This window comes from Bos grunniens, chromosome 7, assembly GCF_055505025.1.
Source record: "Bos grunniens cultivar Pamir isolate PY7600 chromosome 7, Bosgru_T2T1.0, whole genome shotgun sequence".
NCBI classification, from domain to species: Eukaryota; Metazoa; Chordata; class Mammalia; order Artiodactyla; family Bovidae; genus Bos; species Bos grunniens.
In genome coordinates this window covers 50,229,510-50,256,904 of record NC_141171.1, presented here as the reverse complement: position 1 = coordinate 50,256,904, position 27,395 = coordinate 50,229,510, and the positions used below count along the sequence as shown (strand labels likewise).

The following is a 27,395-nucleotide window of genomic DNA, read 5'->3' as shown; positions in this document are numbered from 1 at the left end:
GATGGGGGTCTGCTTTCTAGTTGCAGCGCTTGGATGTCTCATTGCTATGGCTTCTCTTGTTGTGGAACATGGGTTGTAGGACTCGCAGGCTTCAGAAGTTGCAGCTCCTGGGCTCAGTATTGCTGTTCCAAGGTTCTGGAGCACAGACTCAGTAGTTGTGATACACGTGCTTAATTGTTCGTGTGGGATCTTCCTGGATCAGGGATCAAACCCATGTCTCCTGCTTTGGCAGGCAGATTATTGTGGTTATCTGGGTCGTTGAGGTATGTTTTGGATAATTCTGCTGTGTATTCTTACCACCTCTTCTTAATATCTTCTGCTTCTGTTAGGTCCATACCTTTTCTGTCCTTTATTGTGCTGATCTTTGCATGAAATTATATCTATCCTTATACTAATCTCATATCATTTCCATTACTATAGCTTTATATGTTTGTTTCTCTATCAGGTGAAACAAATCCTTTGTTCTTATTCTTCTTTAAAATCACCTTTAATGTTTTTGGCCCTTTACTCTTCCATGTGGATTTTAGACACACTTTGTCAGGGTCAACAAAAACTATTTGTTTCCATTAAAGTAAATTTACAGATTGTGAGAATCAGCATAATTATAAAATTGTGTTCCCATCTATGAATGTGGCTTGTCTTTTCAGTTTAGTTCAGTCTAGTTGCTTAGTTGTGTCAGACTCTTTGCGACTGCGTGGACTGCAGCACACCAGGCTTCCCTGTCCATCACTATCTCCTCGAGCTTGCTCAAACTCATGTCCATTGAATCGGCGATGCCATCCAACCATCTTATCCTCTGTTGTTCCCTTCTCCTCCTGCCTTCAATCTTTCCCAGCATCAGGGTCCTTTCCAATGAGTCAGTTCTTCACATCAGGTGGTCAAAGTATTGGAGTTTCAGCTTCAGCATCAGTCCTTCCAATGAATATTCAGGACTGGTCTCCTTTAGGATGGACTGGTTTGATCTCCTTACAGTCCAAGGGACTCTCAAGAGTCTTCTCCAACACCACAGTTCAAAAGCATCAATTCTTCAGTGCTCAGCTTTCTTTATGGTCCAACTTTATCTTTCCAGGTAGATGTTTTTAAATCTTTTAATTAAGATATGTAATTTTCCACTTAAGTATTAAATATCTTTTGTTATCCTTAACTACTTTACAGGATTTGTTATTGTAAATAAGATTGTTTTCAAGTTTTCATTTTCTAATTTGTTGTTGCTATTGTTTGATTTTGTATCTAACAAATTTGCCAAAGTCTTATCTCTTCTAATAGTTTGTCTGTGTTTCTTAGTAGTTCTTCCTAGACAGTCATGTCATTTTAAAATAACAGTTTTCATTCTTTTTCATTATCCTCATTTGTTCTTATTGTAGTTTTTAGCATCTTTAATACAGTGTTTATTAAAATATTAATAAGAGGCATTCCTGTCTTATTCTTGTCTTTAGAGGGAATCACAATATTTTACCATTAAATACTACATTTATTATAGGCTTTTAATAAGCTAAAAAATTCTCTTCTTAGTTTTCTGGGTTTTTAATCATGAATTTGTATTAGATTTTATTGATAATTTCTTTTATCTGTAGAAGTGACTGTATGATTTTGTTTCTGTTCATTCACTGATGAGATGAATTGCATTAGGAGTTTTTCTACTATTCTACATGCCTATGATATATTTTAATCTTTAATATTTTGTTTGACTTAGCTTTTTACTCCTTAATTTAGAATTTTAAAATTTGTGATTATAATTCAGGTTAGTCATATGATTTTTTTTTATTATACTAGTCTTTTTTTATGAGAGAGCATTTATTTTATTCTTATAGAAGCCTTAATGCTTAATAATGATCTAAATGTGACCTTAACAATATTAAGGACTTTGTTGTTCTTGTGGATTACAAAATATAAACTTGACTATTTTTATTATTTATTTATTTATTTTTGACTGTGATGTTGCAGCATGCAAGTTCCCCAACCAGGGGTTGGACCTGTGCCCCCTGTAGCTGAAGCACAGAGTCTTAACCACTGGCTGCCAGGGAAGTCCCTAATTATTTTTACTGAGATAGATATTAGGACTCCACAGACAAAGAGCTCTAAAAAATGCTTTTTTCCCCCGCAAGTATCTCATTTTTGTGAGAGAATACCATCAAAACCAATCAGATTTATATAAACTCAGATATGTTGTTCAAGTATAAATCCAGAGAAAACTATGACATTGAAAGAGTTATCAGAGCTTACTATAAAATTTTACTTGGCATAGGTAACAGGCAAGGTAAGCTCAAATTTAGTGTTTGTCATACTGTTCTTATATGTTTTGTATAAAGCTTATAGTGATGTCATAAAAGGATATGAAATGCTTTCCTTTCCTTTCTAATGTCTGGAACGTTTTGTACCAGATGGGGTTATCAGTTCCATAAAGTCTTGATGAAACTTACCTGTAGAACCACCTTGCTTGACATATTTTTGTGTGGGTAGATTTTTTTTTTAATTTCATATTCAATTTCATTAATATTTAAGTCTCTTTAGATTTTATATCTCTTAAAAATTTTTTTTTATTATAGTGTCAGGGGTACAGCAGAGTGAATCAGTTACCATTGTTCAGTTGCTAAGTCATGTCTGACTCTTTGCGACCCCAGGGACTGCCGCACGCGAGACACCTCTGTCCTCCACTATCTCCTGAAGTTTGCTCTAATTCATGTCCATTGAGTTGGTGATGCTACCTAACCATTTCATCCTTGGCCACCCCCTTCTCCTTTTTTCTTCAATCTTGCCCAGCATCAGGGTCTTTTTCCAGTGAGTCAGCTCTTCATATCAGGTGGCCAAAGTATTGGAGCTTCAGCAACGGTCATTCTAATGAATGTTCAGGGTTGATTTCCCTTAAGATTGACTAGTTTGATCTCCTTGCAGTCTGAGGGACTCTCAAGAGCCTTATATCCACTTTTTTTTTAAGATTCTTCCCTTGTTTAGGCCATTACAGAGTATTGAGTAGAGTTCCTTGTGCTATACAGTAGGTTCTTATTAGTTTTCTATTTTATATATAGCAGTGTGTATATGTCAGTCCCAATCTCCCAATTTATCTCTCCCGACCCTGTAACTGCTGGTAACATAACCATATGTCTGTTTTCTACATGTGTAACTCTACTTCTGTTTCGTAAATAAGGTCATTTGTACCCCCTCCCCACCTTTTTAAAGATTCCACATATAAGTGATATCATGTGATATTTGTCTTTCTCAGTATGACTTACTTCACTCAGTATGACAATCTTTAGTTCCATCCATATTGCTGTAAATGGCATTATTTTGTTCTTTTTCATGACCAAGTAATATTCCATTGTATATATGTGTACACATCTTCTTTATCCATTCCTCTGTTAATGGACATTTAGGTTACGTCCATGTCATAGCTATTGTAAATAGTGCTGCAATGAACTTTGGGATACATGTGTCTTTTTAAACTGTTTTACTCTGAGTATATACCCAGGAGTAGGATTGCTGGATCATAATGATTGTTTTGTTTTTAGTGTTTCAAAGAACTTCCATACTGTTCTCTATAGTGGTTGCACCAACTTACATCCCCAGCAACAGTGTAGGAGACTTCCCTTTTCTTTGTACCCTCTCCAGCATTTATTGTTTGTAGATTTTTTGATGATGATCATTGTAACTGGTGTAAGGTGATACCTCCTTATAGTTTTGATTTGTTTTCTGCGCGGGCACAGGAGGGCCTAGAGGAGCTATCCCACACTGAAGGTCAGGAAGGGCGGGCTGTGAGGAGATACCCCTCGTCCAAGGTAAAGAGCAATGGCTGCGCTTTGCTGGAGCAGCCGTGAAGAGATACCCCACGCCCAAGGTAAGAGAAACCCAAGTAAGACGGTAGGTGTTGCAAGAGGGCATCAGAGGGCAAACACACTGAAACCATACTCACAGAAAACTAGTCAATCTAATCACACTAGGACCACAGCCTTGTCTAACTCAATGAAACTAAGCCATGCCCGTGGGGCAACCCAAGACGGGCAGGTCATGGTGGAGAGATTTGACAGAATGTGGTCCACTGGAGATGGGAATGGCAAACCACTTCAGTATTCTTGCCTTGAGAACCCCATGAACAGTATGAAAAGGCAAAATGATAGGATACTGAAAGAGAAACTCCCCAGGTCAGTAGGTGCCCAATATGCTACTGGAGATCAGTGGAGAAATAACTCCAGAAAGAATGAAGGGAAGGAGCCAAAGCAAAAAGAATACCCAGCTGTGGATGTGACTGGTGATAGAAGCAAGGTCCAATGCTGTAAAGAGCAATATTGCATAGGAACCTGGAATGTCAGGTCCATGAATCAAGGCAAATTGGAAGTGGTCAAACAAGAGATGGCAAGAGTGAATGTCGACATTCTAGGAATCAGCGAACTGAAATGGACTGGAATGGGTGAATTTAACTCAGATGACCATTATATCTACTACTGCAGGCAGGAATCCCTCAGAAGAAATGGAGTGGCTATCATGGTCAACAAAAGAGTCTGAAATGCAGTACTTAGATGCAATCTCAAAAACGACAGAATGATCTCTGTTTGTTTCCAAGGAAAACCATTCAATATCAAAGTAATCCAAGTCTATGCCCCAACCAGTAACACTGAAGAAGCTGAATCGAACGGTTCTATGAAGACCTACAAGACCTTTTAGAACTAACACCCAAAAAAGATGTCCTTTTCATTATAGGGGACTAGAATGCAAAAGTAGTAAGTCAAGAAACACCCGGAGTAACAGGCAAATTTGGCCTTGGAATACGGAATGAAGCAGGGCAAAGACTAATAGAGTTTTGCCAAGAAAATGCACTGGTCATAACAAACACCCTCTTCCAACAACACAAGAGAAGACTCTATACATGGACATCACCAGATGGTCAACACCAAAATCAGATTGATTATATTCTTTGCAGCCAAAGATGGAGAAGCTTTATACAGTCAGCAAAAACAAGACCAGGAGCTGACTGTGGCTCAGATAATGAACTCCTTATTGCCAAATTCAGACTTAAATTGAAGAAAGTAGGGAAAATCACTAGACCATTCAGGTATGACCTAAATCAAATCCCTTATGATTATACAGTGGAAGTGAGAAATAGATTTAAGGGCCTAGATCTGATAAATAGAGTGCCTGATGAACTGTGGAATGAGGTTTGTGACATTGTACAGGAGACAGGGATCAAGACCATTCCCATGGAAAAGAAATGCAAAAAAGCAAAATGGCTGTCTGGGGAGGCCTTACAAATAGCTGTGAAAAGAAGAGAAGCAAAAAGCAAAGGAGAAAAGGAAAGATATAAACATCTGAATGCAGAGTTCCAAAGAATAGCAAGAAGAGATAAGAAAGCCTTCTTCAGCGATCAATGCAAAGAAATAGAGGAAAACAACAGAATGGGAAAGACTAGGATTCTCTTCAAGAAAATCAGAGATACCAAAGGGACATTTCATGCAAAGATGAGCTCGATAAAGGACAGAAATGGTATGGGCCTAACAGAAGCAGAAGATGTTAAAAAGAGATGGCAAGAATACACAGAAGAACTGTACAAAAAAAATCTTCACGACCCAGATAATCACGATGGTGTGATCACTGACCTAGAGCCAGACATCCTGGAATGTGAAGTCAAGTGGGCCTTACAAAGCATCACTACGAACAAAGCTAGTGGAGGTGATGGAATTCCAGTTGAGCTATTCCAAATCCTGAAAGATGATGCTGTGAAAGTGCTGCACTCAATATGCCAGCAAATTTGGAAAACTCAGCAGTGGCCACAGGACTGGAAAAGGTCAGTTTTCATTCCAATCCTAAAGAAAGGCAATGCCAAAGAATGCTCAAACTATCGCACAATTGCACTCATCTCACATGCTAGTAAAGTAATGCTCAAAATTCTTCAAGCTAGGCTTCAGCAATACGTGAACCGTGAACTTCCTGATGTTCAAGCTGGTTTTAGAAAAGGCAGAGGAACCAGAGATCAAATTGCCAACACCCGCTGGATCATAGAAAAAGCAAGAAAGTTCCAGAAAACCATCTGTTTCTGCTTTATTGACTACACCAAAGCCTTTGACTGTGTGGATCACAATAAACTGTGGAAAATTCTGAAAGAGATGGGAATACCAGACCACCTGACCTGCCTCTTGAGAAATTTGTATGCAGGTCAGGAAGCAACAGTTAGAACTGGACATGGAACAACAGACTGGTTCCAAATCGGAAAAGGAGTTTGTCAAGGCTGTATATTGTCACCCTGTTTATTTAACTTCTGTGCAGAATACATCATGAGAATCGCTGGACTGGAAGAAACACAAGCTGGAATCAAGACTGCCAGGAGAAATATCAATAACCTCAGATGTGCAGATAACACTACCCTTATGGCAGAAAGTGAAGAGGAACTTCAAAGCCTTTTGATGAAAGTGAAAGTGGAGAGTGAAAAAGTTGGCTTAAAGCTCAACATTCAGAAAACGAAGATCATGCATCCGGTCCCACCACTTCATGGGAAATAGATGGGGAAACGGTGGAAACAGTGTCAGACTTTATTTTTCTGGGCTCCAAAATCACTGCAGATGGTGACTGCAGCCATGAAATTAAAAGACGCTTACTCTTTGGAAGGAAAGTTATGACCAACCTAGATAGCATATTCAAAAGCAGAGACGTTACTTTGCCAACAAAATAGTCAAGGCTATGGTTTTTCCTGTGGTCATGTATGGATGTGAGAGTTGGACTGTGAAGAAGGCTGAGCGCCGAAGAATTGATGTTTTTGAACTGTGATGTTGGAGAGTCCCTTGGACTGCAAGGAGATCCAACCAGTCCATTCTGAAGGAGATCAGCCCTGGGATTTCTTTGGAAGGAATGATGCTAAAGCTGAAACTCCAGTACTTTGGCCACCTCATGTGAAGAGTTGACTCATTGGAAAAGACTCTGATGCTGGGACGGATTGGGGGCAGGAGGAGAAGCGGACGACAGAGGATGAGATGGCTGGCTGGCATCACTGACTCGATGGACGTGAGTCTGAGTGAACTCCAGGAGTTGGTGATGGACAGGGAGGCCTGGCATGTTGCGATTCATGGGGTCGCAAAGAATGGACACGACTGAGTGACTGATCTGATCTGATCTGATCTGAAGGTTGTTAAATGTATATAGATTCAGGATTCTTATAACCTCCAGATGCACTGTGCCTTATGTCAGTATGATTATTTTTATCCCTAAAAAGTCATTTTTACCATAAAGTCCATTTCATCTGATATTTATATATATATCAGCTTTCTTTGCTCTTAGCATTTTCTCGGTATATCTTTCTCCATCCCTTATTTTTCTCCCATAGTATTTTGGATATATTTTTTCTTTTTATAGCATATAGCTAGATTTTGTTTTGTTAATTCAGTTAAATACATTTGCTTTTTAGTGGGTGAATTTAATAGAGTCCTTTTATTGTGACTTGTTGACATAGTTGGATTAATTTCAGCTATTTGTTTCAGTGATGACCTTTAAGTTTTTAACATGCTTAATTGGGCTGCTGAAGTGTACAGTTTTTTTACCTTCTCTCAAACAGTATAAGAACTGTTAAGAATGCTTTAATTCTGATTTCTCCATTCTCTGTGATTTTGTTGGCTAATATTTTATTTCCAACTTGTTTTTAACCAACTTTATTAAGTAGTCATTATTACCATAATCAGTGCTAATATTTTAGAGTTCATGCTTGTTCATATTTACCTATATGTTTATTGATTCCTTTGCCTACTTTTTCCTTCTGGAGATCAATTTCTCAAATTATTCTTTCATCAGATGTTGACCTGGTAAGCTTTTTTAGATTTTCCTGAAACTGTCATCCTTTTGCTTTCCTTGAATGATACTGTATCTAGTTATCCTTCTGGTATCTGTTGTTATTGATGGAAAATCTATTGCCAGTGTAACAGTTTTTCCTTCTGTAGGCAATCAGTTTTCCCTTGATTGTTCTAAGGTTTTTCAGTTGTATTTAATTATTAGCCATTTTTACCGTTATATATCCAGGGAATTTATTTTAATTTATCCTGTTTGGCTCTCAATATGCTACTTCAACCTTTAGATTTCAGTTGTGGAAATTTCCTGATTTATTGTCATTTCCTGGTTTGTTGGCTTTCCCCTATACTTTTCTCTTCTCCCTAATCTTTTATCAGGATTATATTGGACCATGTGTTTCTAACATCTCTTAACTGTTATTTCATATTTTTCATCTCTTCATCTCTCGTGCTTCTTTCTGAATGACTTCTTCCACTTTATTTTCAGATGAATTGATTCTCCAGTAGTGTCTGGTGTGTTTATTACATCCATAAAGTTGCAATTTAAATGGCTATATTTTTCATTTCTAGGGGTTTTCTTTTTTCTTCAGTGACATCCAAAAGTTTTGATATGTATTACTTTAGTGTTCATTCAAGATATTTAAAAATTTTAATTATGACTTGGTTCATTATTTATATTTAAGTGTATTTCCTTTGTGTGTGTGTGTGTAGCAGAGTTTTATTAAAGTAAGAAAAGGGACAGAGAAAGCTTCTGATATAGACATCAGAAGGGGGATGGAGAATGCCCCCCTCACTAGTGTTAGCAAGGGAGTTATATATTTTTTAATTAGTTATTACAATAAATCGAAAGAATGTCTGGAGGTTGTAAAGATCTAACTAGACCCACTCCCATAATTTACATTTTAAGATAACGGGATTAGCCAGAAGGTTTTCAGGAAGGAGAAACTGTCCTTAAGCAGGATACATTGTTGTTATATAATCCTTGGTGGTTTAATCACTAAGTAGAGTGTCCCACTTTTATAACCCCATGGACTGTAGCCCGCCAGGCTCCTCTGTCCATGGGATTTTCCAGACAAGAGTACTGGAGTGGATTGCCATTTCCTTCTCCAGTGCATCTTCCTGACCCAGGAATCGAACCCCGGTCTCCTGCATTTCAGGCAGATGCTTTACCTACTGAGCTGAGCAAAGCCCATATAATTCTGAGTACAGAGTTTAAACTGAGTTGTTTGTTGTGTAACCATCAGTTCCAGGCTTAAAGAAAAAAAATGTTTTATTTCACTGAGACTAAGGAATGTAGAGAAAAAAAGATGTTTGTCCTTTCCTCCTCCTTGAGAATTCCAGACCCCTATCTCCTCCTTGAGAGCCCCAGACCCCTTTCTCTTCCTCGGGGACCCTGGACTTCTTATCAACCTGCCTAGGAATTGACTCTCTCGTTCCCCCCTTTTCTTATAGGAGAATTATGTTGCCAAGGGAAAGGGGTGTTGTTTTCATTCCATAACTACTTCCTGCTGAGATGGGACACTGTCCCTAAATTGTTGAGGCAACATATTCTCCTAACCCTCATATTGAGGGTCTCTGATCCAGAGGCCCCAAGTAATAGTTGGAAGAGGTTGTGGCACTCGTAGGAGCTTGGACAACCATTTTTAACCTAAAAGCTTTCAGATGGTTAGAAACAAACCCCATTTTACAGTTACAGATGTAAGGCAAAATAGTCATTAAACCGAGTTAAAATCTAATCAAAATTAAAAGTTACATTAGGTCCATAGTTACATCAATCCATCTTAGCATTGTTAGATGTCATCACAGAGTTGAAGAAAGTCCTTTTCCTTGAAGCGGAGAAACCCACGTGGGAAGTCTTCAGTTGAAGAGGAGGGGAGTGCTCTGCAGACCCAGAAATTAGATGGATTGTGGAATGCAGCATAGGAATGAGTCCAGGACAGGAAGGCGCTGTCTTAAGGGTCAAATGGCAGACTCAGGACTTTGAGAGTCAGCAGAAGCAAGCCCACCTAGATTCTCAGGCTCATCTTGGTTCCTGGCTCAAACAGCGGCTTGTTTAACTCAAAGGCTGGGTCAGGAGTTAACCTCCCGGTAATGTCTGTTGAAAAGCTAAAAGCTGAGTCACATAGTTAAATTTTAAGGCTTCAGGATCTATGACAGTCAGTTCAGTTCAGTTGCTTAGTTGTGTCCAACTCTTCGAGACCCCGTGGACCGCAGCACACCAGGCCTCTGTGTCCATCACCAACTCCCGGAGTTCACCCAAACCCATGACCATCGAGTTGGTGATGCCATCCAACCATCTCATCCTCTGTCGTCCCCTTCTCCTCCTGCCCTCAGTCTTTCCCAGCATCAGAGTCTTTTGAAATGAGTCAGCTCTTCACATCACGTGGCCAAAGTGTTGGAGTTTCAGCTTCAACATCAGTCCTTCCATTGAACACCCAGGACTGATCTCCTTTAGGATGGACTGGTTGGATCTCCTTCCAGTCCAAGGGACTCTCAAGAGTCTTCTCCAACACCACATTTCAAAAGCATCAATTCTTCTGCACTCAGCTTTCTTTGTAGTCCAACACTCACATCCATCCATGACTACTGGAAAAATCATAGCCTTGACTAGATGGACCTTTGTTGGCAAGGTAATGTCTCTGCTTTTCAATATGCTATCTAGGTTGGTCATAACTTTCCTTCCAAGGAGCAAGCATCTTTTAATTTCATGGCTGCAATCACCATCTGCAGTGATTTTGGAGCCCCCAAAAATAAAGTCAGCCACTGTTTCCACTCTTTCCCCATCTATTTTCCATGAAGTAATGAGACCGGATGCCATGATCTTTGTTTTTTGAATGTTGAGCTTTAAGCCAACTTTTTAACTCTCCTCTTTCACTTTCATCAAGAGGCTCTTTAGTTCTTCTTCGCTTTCTGCCATAAGGGTGGTGTCATCTGCATATCTGAGGTTATTGATATTTCTCCTGGCAATCTTGATTCCAGCTTGTGCTTCTTCCAGCCCAGCGTTTCTCATGATGTACTCTGCATATAAGTTAAATAAGTAGGGTGACAATATACACCCCTGATGTACTCCTTTTCCTATTTGAAACCAGTCTGTTGTTCCATGTCCAGTTCTAACTGTTGGTTCCTGACCTGCATACAGGTTTCTCAAAAGGCAGGTCAGGTGGTCTGGTATTCCCATCTCTTTCAGGATTTTCCACAGTTTATTGTGATCCACACAGTCAGTCTTTGGCATAGTCAATAAAGCAGAAATAGATGTTTTTCTGGAACTCTCTTTTTTGATGACAGTATCATGCTTTTTCTATGACAATATCTGTGCACAAAAACAGTCTGTCATAGAGAGTCCCTTCTTTTGGGGCGGGGCGGGGAGTTGCAATTTGAGCCCTGATTAAAGCTATGGGTAGAACTGTAAACTGACTGTCTTGTGTTTCCTGAGTTAGCTTACATGGGTGTCTTTTAATAATGTCATTAGCCTTTTAAACTTTTTTCTGAAGAAAAATGTCTCCAGGAATAGTGTAAGTGATATTCTATTCCTAGAGCTTTTGATACCACTTGAGTTACAGCAGCTTTAAAGGTGGAGCATTGTTGCTCTGAACTTTAGAGTTTAAGATCCCACTTATATCATGAGAAATCAGTACAGTAAGATTTTGCCCATTCATTAACCTTGGGCTTTAGTGGATACTGCTTTTGATGTGAAAATAGGTGAGTGTCTTGAGCTTGATAATGACAAGAACAGCATTTTGTGCTTGACCCACAGCTTTTCCATCAGCCCACACTTTAGGATTTACAGTTTGTTCCATTAAAAAGAAATGGTTCCATATTCATGAAAACAGAGGCCTGGACCTTGTTTAGTATATCCCTCCCTAGAAGGGGTGAGGGAGACTCTGGTATGATTAGAAACTCGTGAGAAAACAGCACAGAGTCCCAGTTGCCACTTAAAAGATCACTGACATAATAATGTTTGGCTCATCCAGACAGTCCCATTACAGTACTGGATCAGGAGGAAAGCGGACCAGGGGCTTCAGTGAGCACAGAGAAAGTTGCCCCAGTGTCCTAAAGAAGCCAACTGATTGGCCCTCCACAGTTATTAATACCTGGAGTTCCTCAGGTGTAATTAGGATGGGAGCTTGTGTGGGGACCCCTGGGCACCTTCAGTCCAGATTATCTTGTGATTCTGACCCTTGGGGCCTACACTTCAGAGGGCAGTCTCGTCTCCAGTGTGGTCCTTTGCAGACTGGACCTGGAGCTGGGGGCGGCTTAGATGCCTGAGGGAAATCCCTCTTGCGATGCCCCTCCTTTCCACAGTAATAACAAGTCTGTCCCTTTTCACCTGGGTCCCTCTGGGCATTTTTCTCAGGCTGTTTCTAACAGCAGGTGTAACAGCCATTGTTGGGGCTTCAGTCTTTTGCCTGCTTCTTTTTTGCCTCGATTTTTCCTCCTCATATTCTCTATCATAATATACCGTCTGAGCCAGCTGCAACAGTTTTTCTAAAGACTGATTTGGTGCAAATGCTTGTTTTTGTAACTTACGGCAGATATCTGGAGGTGACTGAGTGAGAAGTCTATCTTCCTCCTCCTGCACTTTCAAGATCAACATCAGTAAACCCGTGGAGAGCCTCACTTAGTCTATCTAGGAATTTACCAGGAGTTTCCTTCTCTTCCTGTTCTATGTCAGCCAACTTAGCATAAAGTGTTAGCATGTGCTCACTTGAGTCCTACAAGAATACATTCAGCAAAGTTGCTCTGTTATTGGAACCACTTGGCTCCCAGTAGGAAGGAGGGCTATTTCATGTTCCCTCTTTCCCCTTGTCTCACCCTGAAGCCATTCATCTCCAAAATTGTAGCTTCCCCCAAAGCTAGAGCACTCGTGTCAGGAGTCAGTGTCTGTCCCAAGACATAAATTAAATCTCTCCAAGTAAGCTCATAAAGTAAAGTTAGTCCCGTAAAGGCTTCTATGTACATTTTGGATCCTCTAAATAGTCTCGACTGCAATTGGGACTGTTTGAAATTCTATCAAGACTGAGGCAACCCCTCCTAGAAGGGTGCCCTGATTCTCAACCTGTTCCATTGGGAGCCCCAGGTAAAGGGGCAAAGTAAGAGAACAGGAGGCAGCTGAAGGTTTCACACTCAAATCTGCACTCTTAGGACATAAGTCTGGCATGTCTTTCAGAGAGATAAAGAGCAACACATATGGCACTTCTATCCATTTCACTTATTTTCTACAGAACCGGTCTAGTTGTAACAGTAATAATTGAGATCCTTCAGCAGGTCAGCAGCATTTCCTGTCTTCCAAAGAATACTGTGGCCATTCAGTATCACAGAAGAAGATCAGGTGTGTCTTTTTAAATTTTGGGGATTGAACTTGTCCCAGTTTTTTTAAATACATTTTAAAGAAGTGGTTCTGAAACTGCTAGCTCCCATCTGTAAGAAAAAAGCAGCATCCACAGCCGTGGTTTTTTTCCACCAGAAGCATCCTTCCCTGCTCTAGATGGGGATGTAGACGGACTCTCCACTGAAACTTTCCTTCCCTGGTTGAACTTAGTCGGTCCCTTACCGACACAGGCGTCTTACTCATCCCTTCAGTTTCTACCACTAAGGTCGGGTGGAGATGGCACCAGGGGTAGACCTGATGGCATCCCAGATTGACTTACTTCCATGCCACCAAGACATTTGTTTGATTTGCCCTTTGCTCTGATGCCACCCAAAGTGTAACAGAGTAGCTTTCCTGGAATGTTTCCCAAGCTAGTACTATTAGGGGAAGCATCCATCTTATGTGTGCATATGTTCATTCCTGAGTACAGTCCTGACTGCAGTAGAAGTGGCGAGTCATAAAGGGACGAACAGCAACCAAGATGTCCCTCCTGAGTGTCACCACACCAGTATATGTGATAGCAAAAGAGATGGTGGAGGGTTAGCCAGTGAAGAAAAAGTGATTTTTGTTCTTGAGCTATTAGGGCCAATCCTTCCAGTTCATTTCCACAGATTCCACATAAGGAATATGCAAGGAGTTGAGACAAAAGCCATCAGAGAGCCTCCTCTGGTCCATTAAGAGCTAGTGCTACCAAAGGAAGAAGCCCATTGCATTTCCAATCTGACCAGATCCTTCAGTTCCCATTCTGTGTACTAAAAAACCTCATGGTCAACAGCAGGGCTTCTATGCACATAGATAGGAGACACAGCCATGACAAAGACTCACTTTCAGGTCGCTGGCCCCTGAGGCAGGCAGCCAAGAGAGTAACCTCTAGCCTGAGAGACGTTCCTGGAGCTAGAGCTCTGCCTCGCTCTCAAACATGCTCCTGTAACTTTCTGCTCCTAGCAAGGCTAGGTGCTTCCGTACATGGGATCTAAGTAAAAGTACATAGTAACAGCATGGATCACAGTTCCCCTGAAAGTCTATGATCTGACAAATTAGGTTAGTAGTTGCAATTCCCCACGCAATTACAAAATAGTCAGCGACCAGGAAAAGATGACTGAGAAAGGAAAGTTCGGTCCACATGCTTTGCCCATTTCTGGTCACTCCCCTTGCAGGGACCTTGAATTTCTCTTGGCATTGGCAGGTCGGTATAAACTCCCGACAAAGCTCCCCTTTTGGGGGTTGCCTTCAGTCATTACAAAGTCATTACGAAGGCACCGCACAGGACGTGTCATTCATTCACACAAATACACCATAGAGTTAGTAAAGTAAATCAGAAAACTTGTATACTGAGAAAGCAGAGAGGCTAGAACTCTGAGTGTTCTTACCTTGTTCTGAACATCCCGGACAAGCCCCCAAGATGATAGCTTACGTTGAACGCTGTTGGATTCGTGATCTCTGAAGAAGAAGATTTAGCTTTGGGACCAGGGACCAGGCTTGATCATTCAAGAGCTTTTGTGTAGCAGAGTTTTATTAAAGTAAGAAGAGGGACAGAGAAAACTTCCTACATAGACATCAGAAGGGGGATGGAGAATGTCACTTAAGTGTATTTCTCAATTTCCAAATGCAACAGAAAGTTCATAGTTATGTTTTTGTTAGTAACATCTATCTTGTGGTTAGATAAATACTTTTATAATTTCAGTCATTTGAAAATAATTGAGACTTTCTGTTAGTGTATGATCAGTTTTTATAAGTGTTCACATGTGCCTGAAAAGAACATGTATTCTACTTTCAGATTATGAGCCTGTCTGCCTTTCCCTTTCTTCCTCCTTTCTGCCCCTCTCTTTCCTCTGGATATGAAATTTTATGATGACATTTGTTTTCTCTTAGTGAATTAAATGTATTATTCCATTCTGCCTTCTGTTGTTGCTGTTAAGAATCTGGCTATCAAGTGATCACTCTTTTGAAAATAATCTGTGTCCCTCAATCTCTGCCTATTTTTTTTATATTGTATGTCTTATCCCTACAAGGCAGCCAGGGTTGGGGGTTGCCAAGCTGCAGCTGGGTCAAAGGACCTTCCTCCCTCAAGGGTGGGTCTGCCCCCTTGGGGGCTGGTTTTCAGGCAGACCATCATGGGCACCGGTGGAAGGCTGCTGGGGCACAGGCAGCAGGCTTGGGTGAGGGCGTCACACTGGTAGAGCTCTAGAGGTAACACGGCATGTTGTTCTGTACCACCAGGGACTCTTCCATGGGACCATACCATTTCAGCACACAGCTGTTCTTGTCAATGAGGAACTTGGTGAAGTTCCATTTGATGGCATTTCCCAGCGTCCTCCTCCCCTTGGGCTGAATTTTCATGCACTTCCACAGAGGGTGGGCATCATCCCCATTCACACAGATCTCGCTGAACTTAACCAAATTTGATGCTGTAGCCATGGCGAACTTTTTGATCTCAGCATTGCTCCCTGGCTCCTGCCTCCTGAACTGGTTGCAAGGGAAGGGCAGAATCTGTAAACTACACTCTGCGCATTGGCCGTTCATGAGTGTAATTTACATCCGTCTTGCCTCTTTGCAAGGTCACACTGGTGACTATGCATACTTAGCCTGGTGCTTATCCAGGTTAACCACGCTCTCGTCAATGTTCTTGACTGAGAATTCCTACATGGATTGTACCCAGTGCCAGATGTCACAGGACACATACATGGTGCTGACCAGGAGCAGGCAGGGCCCCACAGAGTAGTGCCAGCTTTAGCAGGTGGCACAGACAGCTCCCAACTGTCTACTTTTAAGATTTTCTGTTTCTATGATTTTTTTTTTACTTTCCCATGATGATGTATTTAGGTGAAGATTAAAAAAAAAAAAATTCCTGCTTGGAGTTTGTTGAATTTATTCAATCTGGATTTGTGTCTTTCATCTGTTCTAGAACATTTATAGCTATTATAGCTTGAAATATTGTCTCTGCCTGTTTCTTTTTCCTATCTTTTTGAGATTCTAAAGAAACATATGTTAGACCTTCTTATCCAGTAGTCTTTCACATTTCTTTACCTGTTTTCCATATTTCCCCTATATATGCCACTTCTGTTGAAACCTCAATAGTTTTGTGCAGCATGTCTTCTGGTTTACTTGTTTTCCCTTCTACTCTGTCTAATCTGCTATTGAATCTGTCCATTAAATACTCAGTTATGAATTTATAGTTCTAAGTTTTAGAAGTTTTGTTTGTGTCTTGTCAAAGTTTGATTTATTCCTTTCTAAAATTTCCTATTTGCTGCAGAAATTTTAAAGGATGTCTTTTATTTAAAACTAGTATACGTATTTTAAAATACATATTTTTACAATTCCAGGTCTTTTTCTGCCAATTTGCATCAGTGGTACCTTGTTTCCTTATAAGCTTGGTGGTTGTTTTACTGTACTAGTCATTATTATTAAAAATTATTTGTAGCAGATTTGAGTTCTCTTCTGCCAGGTGCCTAGAGGTAATTAACGATATGGAACCATGGCAAATCAAGTTCACAACTTGAGATTTCTTAGTCTGCCCAAGAGATGTGAGTCTAGATTGTAAACCATGTGGAAGCAGATTGTGACTTCAGTTTTTTGGGGTCAGCTTTTTCTTTTCCTTTTTCCTTTTCCTTCCCTTGCCCTGTGCTCCCCACATAGCTGTTGCACTGAGTATTGCCAGGGCAGTCTTTCTAATTCACCTTTAAGCTAGGAATTCAAAAGACTAAACTCTCAGGAAAATGTGGGGAGAGTTCCCACTTTGGGTGGCTCTAGACTTTGACTTTATTCTCCTTTCCCCACAGGGCTGCCAAAACCAAAACCCAAGTTGAATGAATCAATGAATGCTGCAGGGTTGAGTGGCTTTCATACTCTGGTTCTGTTTTGTCCCTTCCTTAGCTTTTGGTTTTGTAGTTCCTAAACATTTTGTTGCTTTTTTGATGCTTTTAGTGAATGTATTTTTATATTCAGGTTTTTTTGTTTTCAGAGTGGTTTGATCTGAATAATCTAACTCACTATTATTGGAAATGATTTGGCCATTGATTTTTTCAAAAAAATACTGCCTAGTACCTTACTAAACTATTTTATTGTTTATAAAAGATTTTCAGTTTATTCTTTAGTTTATACAGTCAAAATACATGCAAAGAAAGATACATATTTTCTTTTATAGTGGTATAGTAGGTAATTTGTTTTTGACAGGAATCCTTTTGATATTTCATGATTATACATGATGGCATTTGATGTGTATGTGTCTTTTATCTATTTTTATATGTGTTTATATTACATATGTTTATGTCAAGTAAATATGTTAGAGTAGCATTAAGTGTGCATATATAAATTTCATTTTCACCAAGGGCATCTAAAAGAAATAAATGCAAATCAAAACCACTATGAGGTACCATTTCACACCAGTCAGAATGGCTGTGATCCAAAAGTCTACAAATAATAAATGCTGGAGAGGGTGTGGAGAAAAGGGAACCCTCTTACACTGTTGGTGGGAATGCAAACTAGTACAAGCACTGTGGAGAACAGGGTGGAGATTCCTTAAAAAACTGGAAATAGAACTGCCTTATGATCCAGCAATCCCACTGCTGGGCATACACACTGAGGAAACCAGAAGGGAAAGAGACACGTGTACCCCAATGTTCATCGCAGCACTGTTTATAATAGCCAGGACATGGAAGCAACCTAGATGTCCATCAGCAGATGAATGGATAAGAAAGCTGTGGTACATATACACAATGGAGTATTACTCAGCCATTAAAAAGAAAACATTTGAATCAGTTCTAATGAGGTGGATGAAACTGTAGCCTATTATACAGAGTGAAGTAAGCCAGAAAGAAAAACACCAATACAGTATACTAACACATATATATGGAATTTAGAAAGATGGTAACAATAACCCTGTGTACGAGACAGCAAAAGAGACACTGATGTATAGAACAGTCTTGGATTCTATGGGAGAGGGAGAGGGTGAGAAGATTTGGGAGAATGGCATTGAAACATGTAAAATATCATGCATGAAACGAGAGGCCAGTCCAGGTTCGATGGACAATACTGGATGCTTGGGGCTAGTGCACTGGGACTACCCAGAAGTCTGGGAAGTTTACCCCAGAGGGATGGTATGGGGAGGGAGGAGGGAGGAGGGTTCAGGATGGGGAACACATGTATACCTGTGGCTGATTCATTTTGATAATCGGTAAAACCAATACAATTATGTAAAGTTTAAAAATAAAATAAAATTTAAAAAAAAATTTATGGTGAATTGTATGCCTTTTTGCCATCTACCTAGATGACTGTGTGATAATCCTACTGTGACCTCATTTGGCAAATTATATTTGTATATTACCCAATAGTGAATCATCTTTACATATCTGTAATGATTTTTTTAGCCAGTGTATTAGTTATCTGTTGCTGTCTGACAAGTTACCATTAACTTAGCTGCTTAAAGCAATGCACATTTTCTATTTCAGTATCTATGGTTCAGGATTCCACACATGACTCAGTGGGTCCTCTGTATCACTGCAGTGCTGCTGCTGCTGCTGCTAAGTTGCTTCAGTCATGTCCGACTCTGTGCAACCCCATAAACGGCAGCCCACCAGGCTTCTCCATCCCTGGGATTCTCCAGGCAAGAATACTGGAGTGGGTTGCCATTTCCTTCTCCAGTATCACTGCAATAGCTGACTTCTAACCTGAGGCTTGACTGGGGAAGGATATCTTTCTAATAAGCTCATGGGGGTCCAATGTTTTTTGCAGAATTCAGTCTTTTGCAGGTTGGCACATTAGGGGCTTCATTTTCTTGCTGGCTGGAGCCTGCTCTCAGTTTCTTGCCATGTGTTCATCTCCATAAATATTTCCCAACATGGCAGCTTGGTTTCTCAAAGCCAGTGAGAGAGAGAGCAAGTTCTCAGCAAAACAGACATTACGGTGTCAGGTAGTGCAGTGACATGTACGTGTTCACATGCATCCTGTTACCTTTCCTGTGTTGGTTAGAAGTAAGTCATATCTTACTTAAGGGGATGTGTCTGATTTTGGTCTAGACATTATGAATTGTCTGCAAGTAACAGGAAATGATATATAAGATAGATGTTTATTTCTCTTTCACCTAAACACGATCTTCAGATCAGCAGGGCCGGTATGGCAGCCCTGCTTCAGGTGGACACGGTGGGTCTTGAGTTCGTTCTAGTCACACTAAGATTCCTGCCCTAAGGAATAACCCTTTCTTCATCATTTTAAATGACCGGATCTGCATCCCAGGGAGCAGAGTGGAAGAAGGGACATAGAAGAGGAAGCCAGTGACGATTAAGTCTTTTAAGGAAGACCTGAAATCTGGCAAATGATGTTTCTGCTTATATCTTGTTGGCCAAAATGTAGTCTTTTTTACTTGTATTTCATTTGCCCAGCAAAAGTTTGGCTGCTGTGGAAGAATGGGAGAACAGATCATAAGGAATCACTAGCAATTTCTACCATAACTAGTTTTAAGCTAAACAAACAAACAATCAAAAAACTCTTTGCTCTGGGATGTTGTTGTTTGGTTGCTAAGTCATGTCTGACTCTTGGTGACCCCACAGACTATAGCCCGCCAGGCTCCTCTGTCCATGGGATTTCCCAGGCAAGAATACTGGAGTGGGTTGCCGTTTTCTTCTCTAGGGGATCTTCCCGATCTTTCCTTCTCCAGGGATTGAACTCACGTCTTTTGCATTAGCAGGCAGATTATTTACCACTGAGCCACCAGGGAAGCCCTGCTCCGGGATTGTTGTTGGTCAGTCATCCAGTTGTGTCTGACTCTTTGCGACCCCATGGACTGCAGCACACCAGGCCTCCCAGTCTCTCACCATCTCCCAAAGTTTGTCCAAGTTCATGTCCATTGGATTGGTGATGCCATCCAGCCATCTCATCCTCTGACACTCTCTTCTCCTTCTGCCCTCAGTCTCTCCCAGCATCTGGGGCTTTTCCAATGAGTTGGCTGTTCTCATCAGATAACCAAAATACTGGAGCTTCAGCATCAGTCCTTCCACCAAGTATTCAGGTTGATTTCCCTTAAGATTGACTGGTTTGATCTCATTGCTGTCCAAGGGACTCTCAGGAGTCTTCTCCAGCACCACAGTTTGAAGGTATCAATTCTTTGGCATTCTGCCTTCTTTACAGCTCTCACAACCACACGTGACCACTGAGAAGACCATAGCGTTGATTATACAGACCTTTGTCGGCAGAGTGATGTCTCTTGCTTTTCAACACACTGTCTAGGTTTGTCATAGCTTTCCTGCTAAGAAGCAATCATCTTCTGATTTCATGACTGCAGTCACCATCCACAGTGGTTTTAGAGCCCAAGAAGAGAAAATCTGTCACTAATTCCACCTTTTCTCCTTCTGGACCAGATGCTGTAATCTTAGTTTTTTTAATATTTAGTTTTAGACAGGCTCTTTCACTCTCTTTCACCCTCATCAAGAGACTTTAGTTCCTCTTCGCTTTCTGCCATTAGAGTGGCATCATCCCGCATATCTGAGGTCGTTGGATGTTTCTCCCACCTATCTTGATTTCAGCTTGTTACTCATCCAGCCCAGCATTTCTCATATATGCCTGGTGTAGTAGGTTAAACAAACATGGTGACCACAGACAACCCTGTCATACTGCTTTCTCAGTCTTGAACCATCAGTTGTTCCACACAGGGTTCTAACTGTTGCTTCTTGACCTGCATACAGGTTTCTCAGGAGACAGATAAAATGGTCTGGTATTCCCATCTCTTTAAGAACTTTCCACAGTTTGTTATGATCCACATAGTCAAAGGCTTTAGTGTAGTTGATGAAACAGAGGTAGATGTTTTTCTGGAATTCCCTTGTTTTCTCTGTGATCCAGCAAATGCTGGCAATTTGATCTCTGGTTCCTCTTCCTTTTTAAAACCCAGTTTGGACATCTGGAAGTTCTTAGTTCACATAATGCTGAAGCCTAGCATGCAAGGTTTTAAGCGTGACCTTACTCACATGGGAGATGAGTGCAGTTGTCCAATGGTTGTCACATTCTTTAATATTACTCATCTTGGGATTGGTATGAGAATTGACCTTTTCCAGTCCTGTGGCCACTGCTGGGTCTTCAAGATTTGCTGACATATTGAATGTAACACATTGATGGCATCATCCTTTAGGGTTTTGAATAGTTCTACTGGAATTCCATCACACCACTCGCTTTATTAAAAGCAGTGCTTCCTAAGGCCCAGTTGATTTTCGCATTCCAGAATGTCTGGCTCTGGGTGGCTGACCACATCATCATAGTAATCCAGTTCATTAAGATCTTTTTTGTACAGTTCTTCTGTGTATTCTTTCCATCTCTTCTTGATCTTTTCAGTGTTTACTAGATCTCCACCATTTCTGTCCTTTATTGTGCCCATCTTTGGGCAAAATGTTCCCTTGATAGCTCCAAGTTTCCTCAAGAGATCTCTAGTCTTTGGCCTTCTGTTGTTTTCTTCTAGTTTTACGCACTGTTCATTGAAGAAGACCTTCTTGTCTCTCCATTGCTGTTCTTTGGAACTCTGCATTTAGTTGGGTGTACCTTTCCCTTTGGGCTTCCCTGATAGCTCAGTTGGTAAAGAATCTGCCTGCAATGCAGGAGACCCTGGTTCGATAGTCATTGGCAATATGGATCAGGTTGGGAAGATTCTCTGGAGGAGGGATAGGCAACCCACTCCAGTATTCTTGGGCTTTCCTGTGGCTCAACTGGTAAAAGAATCCGCCTGCATGGTGGGAGACCTGGATTTGATCCCTGGGTTGGGAATATACCCTGGAGAAGGGAAACGCTACCTACTCCAGTATTCTGGCCTGGAGAATTCCATGGGATTCCATGGAGTTGCAAAGAGACACGACAGAGTGACTTTCATTCACCTTTCCCTTTCTCCCTTGTTCTTTACTTCTCTTCTTTCTTCAGCTATTTGTAAAGCCTCCTCAGATAGCCACTTTGCCTTCTTGCTTTTCTTTTTCTTTGGGATGTTGTTTTTCGCTGTCTCCTGTACTGTATTAAGGACCTTCGTTTCATAGTTCTTCAGGCACACTGTTAAGTAGATCTAATCCCTTGAGTCTATTTGTTACCTCCACCGCATATTCATAGGAAATTTGATTTAAGTAGTACCTGGCTGGCTTGCTGGTTTTCCCCCTTTCTTTGGTTTCCCCCTTTCTTTCTGAATTTTGCTATGAGAAGCTGATGATCAGCTCCAGGTCTTGTTTTTGCTGACTGTATACAGCTTCTCCATCTTCAGCTACAAAAAATATAATCAATTTGATTTTGGTATTGACCATTCAGTTATGTCCATGTGTAAAATCATCTCTTGTGTTGTTGAAAAAGAGTATTTGCTATGACCAGTGCATTCTCTTAACAGAATTTGGTTAGCTTTTGCCCTGCTTCATTTTGTTCTCCAAGGCCAGACTTGCCTGTTACTCAAGATATCTCTTGACTTCCTACTTTTACATGCCAATCCCCAGTGAACATCTTTTTTGGTATTAGTTCTAGGACGTCTTCTAGGTCTTCATAGAACTGATCAAGTTCAGCTTTTTCAGCATCGGTAGTTGGGGCATAGACTTGAATTACTGTGATGTTGAATGGCTTGCCTTGGAAGCAAACTGAGATTGCACCCAAGTACTGATTTCAGACTTTTTGTTGATTATGAGGGCTACTCCATTTCTTCTATGCAATTCTTGCCTACAGTAGTAGATATAATGGTCATCTGAGTTAAATTCTCCCATTGCCATCCATTTTAGTTCACTGATTCCTAAGATGTAGATGTTTATTCTTAGCATCTCTTGCTTGACCATGTCCAATTTACCTTGATTCATGGACCTAACATTTCGGGTTCCTGTGCAGTATGTTTCCACTTTGCTTCATTCTTTGAAGGCCCAGGTGCTTCATGCATTCTGGGGCTATTAGTAGTTGTCCTCCGCTCTTCCCCTGCAGCTTATTGTACACCTTCAGACTTGGGGGACTCATCTTTCGGTGTCATAGCTTTTTGTTCTTTTATACAGTTCATGAGCTTCTCATGCCAAGTATACAGGAGTGGTTTGCCATTCCCTCTTTCAGTGGATCATGTCTTGTTAGAACTCTTCACAATGACCCACCCATGGATGTCTCAGGTGGCCCTACACAGCATGGCTCATAGCTTTGTTGAATTACGAAAGCACCTTCACAGTGACAACCCAGTGATCTATGAATGGGGCCCTGGGATAGTTAAGTATTAAATTATTTTTTCTCCTTTAGAGATTTGAGAAATTATTAAAAATTCAGTTTCTTTTCTGTAGAATGGGGAGGACTTGAAGAGCACAGTATGCCAGAGAGAACTGGACTAGCTTGGACCAAGTACAGTGTGGATATGAGGAAGGGTGGTTGTGGAAAAGGAGCCAGCAAGGAGCAGGTTCTTAAAGTATATTGTCTCTATTTTATCCTGCAACAACTCTTGCTGTCGGTTCAGTTCAGTCACTCAGTTGTGTCCGACTCTTTGCAACCACGTGAACTGCAGCACGCCAGGCTTCTCTGTTCATTACCAGCTCCCAGAGCTTGCTCAAACTCATTGAGTCAGTGATGCCATCCAACCATCTCATCCTCTGTTGTTGCCTTCTCCTGCCCTCAATCTGTCCCAACATCAAGGTCTTTTCCAATGAGTCAGTTCTTCGCATCAGGTGGCCAAAGTGTTGGAGTTTCAGCTTCAGTCCTTCCAGTGAATATTCAGTACTGATTTCCTTTATGATTGACTGTTTGGATCTCCAAGCAGTCCCAGGGACTCTCGAGTCTTCTTCAACACCACAGTTTAAAAGCATCAATTCTTCAGCACTCAGGTTTCTTTATGGTCCAACTCTCACATCCATACATGACTACTGGAAAAGCCATAGCTTTGACTAGACAGACTTGGTTGGCAAAGTAATGTCTCTGCTTTTTAATATGCCGTCTGGGTTTGTCATAGTTTTTCTTCCAAAGAGCAAGCGTCTTTTAATTTCATAGCTGCAGTCACCATCTGCAGTGATTTTTGGGCCTCCCAAAATATAGTCTGTCACTGTTTCCATTGTTTCCCCATCTATTTGCCATGCATGATGGGACCAGATGCCATGATCTTCATTTTTTGAATGTTGAGTTATAAGCCAGCTTTTTCACTCTCCTCTTTCACTTTCATCAAGAGGCTCTTTAGCTCCTGTTTGCTTTCTGCCATAAGCGTGGTGTCAACTGCACATCTGAGGTTATTGATATTTCTCCCGGCAATCTTGATTCCAGCTTGTACTTCACCCAGCCCAGCATTTCGCATGATGTACTCTGCATGTGCTATGGGTAATATTATTCTGGCTTTATAGAACAGGGTAATTGCTTAAGGACTCTGAAATGGTTTATGGGAGGACTCAAATTGAAGAAAGTAGGAAAAACCACTAGACCATTCAGGTATGACCTAAATCAAATCCCTTATGATTATTCAGTGGAAGTGACAAACATGTTTAAGGGATTAAATCTGATACACAGAGTGCCTGAAGAATTATGGACAGAGGTTCGTGACATTGTACAGGAGGCAGTGATCAAGACCATCCCCAAGAAAAAGAAATGCAGAAAGGCAAAATGGTTGTCTGAAAAGGCCTTACAAATAGCTGAGAAAAGAAGCTAAAGGCAAAGGAGAAAAGGAAAGATATACCCATTTGAATGCAGAGTTCCAAAGAATAGCAAGGAGAGATAAGAAAGTCTTCCTCGGTGATCAATGCAAAGAAATAGAATAAAACGGTAGAATGGGAAAGACTAGAGATCACTTCAAGAAGCTTAGAGATATCAAGGTTACATTTCTTGCAAAGATGGGCCCAATAAAGGACAGAAATGGCATGGACCTAACAGAAGCAGAAAATATTAAGAAGAAGTGGCAAGAATACACAGAAGAACAGTGCAAAAAAAAAGATCTTCATGACCCAGATAACCATGATGGTGTGATCACTCACCTATAGCCAGACATCCTGGAATGCAAAGTCAAGTGGGCCTTAGGAAGCATCACTGTGAATAAAGCTGATGGAGGTGATGGAGTTTCAGTTGAGCTATTTCAAATCCTAAAAGATGATGCTGTGAAAGTGCTGCACTCAATATGCCAGCAAATTTGGAAAACTCAACAGTGGCCACAAGACTGGAAAAGGTCAGTTTTTATTCCAATCCCAAAGAAGGGCAATACCAAAGAATTTTCAAACTACTGCACAATTGCAGTCATCTCACACACTAGCAAAGTAATGCTCAAAATTCTCCAAGTCAGGTTTCAACAGTACATGAACTGTGAACTTCCAGATGTTCAAGCTGTATTTAGAAAAGGCAGAAGAACCAGAGATCAATGGCCAACATCCATTGCATCATAGAAAAAACAATAGAGTTCCAGAAAAAACATCTACTTCTGCTTTATTGACTATGCCAAAGCCTTTGACTGTGTGGATCACAACAAACTGTGGAAAATTCTGAAAGAGATGGAAATACCAGACCACCTTACCTGCCTCCTGAGAAATCTGTATTCAGGTCAAGAAGCAACAGTTAGAACTGGATGTGGAACAACAGACTGGTTCCAAATCAGGAAAGGAATATGTCAAGGCTGTATCTTGTCACCCTGCTTATTTCACTTATATGCAGAGTACATCATGTGAAATGCTGGGTTGGATGAAGCACAAGCTGGAATCAAGATTGCCAGGAGAAATATCAGTAACCTCAGATATGCAGATAATACCACTCTTATGGCAGACAGTGAAGAAGAACTAAAGAGCCTTTTGATGAAAGTGAAAGAGGAGAGTGAAAAAGTTGGTTTAAAACTCAACATTCAGAAAACTAAGAACATGGCATCTGGTCTTGTCACTTCATGGCAAATAGGTGGGGAAACAATGGAAACAGTGAGAGATTTTATTTTTTGGGGCTCCAAAATCACTGCAGATGGTGATTGCAGCCATGAAATTAAAAGACACTTGCTCCTTGGAAGAAAAGCTATGACCAACCTAGACAGCATATTAAAAAGCAGAGATATTACTGCTGTAGTCCATGGGATGACAGAGTCGGACACGACTGAGTAACTGAACTGAACACTTTAACCCAGAACTTGATGTTAAAGCCCGTATTCATTCTTTAGTTTGAAGAGTTAACAGATTCCCATAAAGAGAGCCATGTTTCTAAGGGTCTTGAGTGTGATACTAGTCTTTTTATTCATCAGTTATGCAAGCTCTCAACTTTGATATTTTGAAGTTGCAGGCAATGACATGAGGATGTAATCATTTAGTTGCTAAGTTGTGTGTCACTCTTTGAGACCCCATGGACTGCAGCATGCCAGGCTTTCCTGTCCACCATCTCATGGAGCTTGCTCAAATCATGTCCATTGAGTTGGCGTTGCCATCCATCTTTTTTTTTTTTTTGGAGTTTTCTTTTCTTTTTTTTTAAATATACATTTATTAGTTTTAATTGGAGGCTAATTACTTTACAATATTGTATTGGTTTTGCCATACATCAACATGAATCTACCATGGGTGTACACATGTTCCCCATCCTGAACCCCCCTCCCACCTCCCTCCCCATACCATCCCTCTGGGTCATCCCAGTGCACCAGCCCTGAGTATCCTGTATCATGCATCGAACCTGGACTGACGATTCGTTTCGTATATGATATTATACATGTTTCAATGCCATTCTCCCAAATCATCCCACCCTCACCCTCTCCCACAGAGTCCATAAGACTGTTCTATACATCTGTGGCTCTTTTGCTGTCTTGCATACAGGGTTATCGTTACCATCTTTCTAAATTCCATATATATGCATTAGTATACTGTATTGGTGTTTTTCTTTCTGGCTTCACTCTGTATAATAGGCTCCAGTTTCATCCACCTCATTAGAACTGATTCAAATATATTCTTTTTAATGGCTGAGTAATACTCCATTGCGTATATGTACCACAGCTTTCTTATCCATTCATCTGTTGATGGACATCTAGATTGCATCCATGTCCTGTAGTAAACAGTGCTGCAATGAACATTGGGGTACACGTGTCTCTTTGAATTCTTGGTGTGTATGCCCAGCAGTGGAATTGCTGGGTCGTATGGCACTTCTGTTTCCAGTTTTTTAAGGAGTCTCCACACTGTTCTCCATAGTGGCTGAACTAGTTTGCATTCCCACCAACAGTGTAAGAGGGTTCCTTTTTCTCCACACCCTCTCCAGCATTTATTGCTTGTAGACTTTTGGAATAGACTTCCAAAAGTAGACTTCGGAATAGCAGCCATTCTGACTGGCGTGAAATGGTACCTCATTGTGGTTTTCATTTGCATTTCTCTGATAATGAG

General features: G+C 40.8%; 1 protein-coding gene and 1 pseudogene across 13 annotated transcripts in view; one reads left to right on the top strand and one right to left on the bottom strand.

Moving 5' to 3' along the window:
• Positions 1–27,395, top strand: part of SIL1 (SIL1 nucleotide exchange factor) — a 250,318-nt gene that overhangs the window by 178,409 nt on the left and 44,514 nt on the right. The window lies entirely within an intron of this gene.
• LOC147369456 (phospholipid hydroperoxide glutathione peroxidase pseudogene) lies at positions 15,259–21,134 on the bottom strand (annotated as a pseudogene).